The sequence below is a fragment of the Gymnoscopelus microlampas genome (genome assembly GCF_963454915.1).
Source record: "Gymnoscopelus microlampas genome assembly, chromosome: 14".
NCBI lineage: Eukaryota > Metazoa > Chordata > Actinopteri > Myctophiformes > Myctophidae > Gymnoscopelus > Gymnoscopelus microlampas.
The window spans coordinates 50,819,971-50,822,162 of NC_139951.1; the positions used below are offsets into that span (position 1 = coordinate 50,819,971).

Below are 2,192 nucleotides of genomic sequence, written 5' to 3' on the forward strand. Positions count from 1 at the left end.
GTCGAAAAGAAACCTCTTATCTCCATATTCAAACTTATGTTTTTTATTAGATAAACGCCCTACTTCTTCATACTACAGCGTCACACAAAAGCATCAAATGCTTTTTTAAATGGAATCCTGAAAAGTAACTGTTTTGGACACAAGTTTTTCAGAAAACCCAATGCCCAGCCTACAGGACCTGTGGGAAGACACTCAAAGACAGACAGGGGAGTAGCCTAAGCAGTGCTTGAGGTGTGAAGGGGGATGGTGTGTGTGTGTGTGTGTGTGTGTGTGTGTGTGTGTGTGTGTGTGTGTGTGTGTGTGTGTGTGTGTGTGTGTGTGTGTGTGTGTGTGTGTGTGTGTGTGTGTGTGTGTGTGAGACAGAGAGAGAGAGAGAGAGAGAGAGAGAGAGAGAGAGAGAGAGAGAGAGAGAGAGAGAGAGAGACGGGTGTTCATTTACAGCAGCACAGGTTATGTTGATAAAGGCTGGTGATGTTTGCTTTTATGCATTATTGCACATTTACCTTAAGACAGGCAAGCCCATTGTATTTAGTATTCAGTTAGTATTTTATTGTTATTTATTTATTGTTTATTTGGTCAGGCATTTCTCAGGACAGCTAAAGGTCCTTATTTGGGCCCTTCCAGGACCCCATTGAGTCCCTTTGTTCACCAAATTCAAATCAGAAAAGGAGCCAAGCAGAGAGGAGTGAAAACTAAGAAAGTAAGTGGATTTACATGCTGTACAGATCTCTTTAAGTTATAGATTATTGTGTATTCCTTTGTTTGATTTTGATTGAATACTTTATTAGCAGTTTGCTAAAAAAAAAGAGCAAGTAACCTACAGTTCAATACAAGGTCTGCTAAGAGGATTTTAAACCCCAAAAAGCCTATGGCTTGTTTACATCAAGCTAAACACAAGCTAAACTTTATTTTCATGCTGTTTTATGCTGCTCAGTTTGGGTATTCTTCCTGCTTGTCTTGGTTGAATTATTATAGTATGCTAGCTAAGCTATTAGCTGAAACTTTTACATGTGCTACAACATATTTATTGATTTGTTTTATTTTATCTAAGTAGGTAATTGTGTTAGCCTTTCACATACAGTTCAAAAGCTTAAATGCTAGGTTTTGATGGAGGCTTTGAACAGGTCGGGGGTGGGGTGGAGGTGTCTACAGGCTGCAGTCTGCACTCTGAAACTGGCTTCTCTGGAATCAAGTCAACTAACATATACTGCTTTTTAGACTTTTACTGGGGCCAGTTAAACATTGCAGTCACATGTAGGTTCTCTTTTAGAGCAGTGTAGATGTGGAATTGTGTTGTTTGTGTAGATAAACAACTAAATAGATCCTAATTGTGTTTTCCTTGTATTTCAGCGGCTTGCAGGACTCTCTTTGAGTCTCTGAGAAGAAGCCATCGCCTGGACCAACCAGAGAATGCTGACCAGAAGAAAAAGATGAATGCCTCAATGAAGAGCCGACAGAGAAGATTGAGGGTAAGTTATATGGAACTGTTTGTAAGATGTTTTTTTGTTTTACATTCTGTGTTCCTGTAATAATGGTAATGTAATACATAATTTAATTGCTATTCTATGTTTTACAGTTGATGACCACCAGGACTGCATGTCTGGAGTCTGATGGAGAAAGGGCCGTGTGGGCGCACGCAGGCCCAGATGAAGAGGACGGCATCGTAGATGGACGGGCGGTGTGGATTGTTTCATCTCCACCCGAGAGAGATGAGGAGCTTTCTGCTTTATGCCAGGTGCTTCAGGAGAGGAAAGACAACCGAAGAGACCCGCGTTCCCTTCATCACCACCGCGTGCGGCGAGACACACTGGCACAGAACAGCTCATTTTTAGCTCTCTTACACAGTAACTAAGTTGTCCAGTTTGGTGGAGGGACTCCAAAGACAAGAGAGGCCGTTCAGCGAGACACTGCCTGAGAGACAGAACTACAGTTTCTTTTTGTTATTATTGTCCCCTTTGTGGGAGTTTTGTACAACTTCTGGGGGTCCCTGGAAAAAAACATTTGGAGATGGGGATTTTTTTTTTTACTGTTTTAGAAGATATTTGTAGAATCCCCAGAAACAAAGATTTGAGTAACAAATGTTCGCTTTAAGAAAATATATATATTCAAAGATTTGCACAAATTTTCCACGATTTTGGAGCAGATTTGGTTCCATTTGTACACTCTCAGAGTTACAGACCCGTAAGGGTCCA

The 2,192-nt window shown here is 40.9% G+C and overlaps 1 long non-coding RNA gene across 1 annotated transcript; it reads left to right on the forward strand.

Moving 5' to 3' along the window:
• Window positions 1-512: 512 nt before the first annotated feature.
• LOC311060779 lies at window positions 513-1,896 on the forward strand. Its single transcript, XR_014602311.1, has 3 exons — window positions 513-700; window positions 1,351-1,469; window positions 1,577-1,896. It is a non-coding gene; the product is annotated as an uncharacterized lncRNA (long non-coding RNA).
• Window positions 1,897-2,192: the final 296 nt, after the last annotated feature.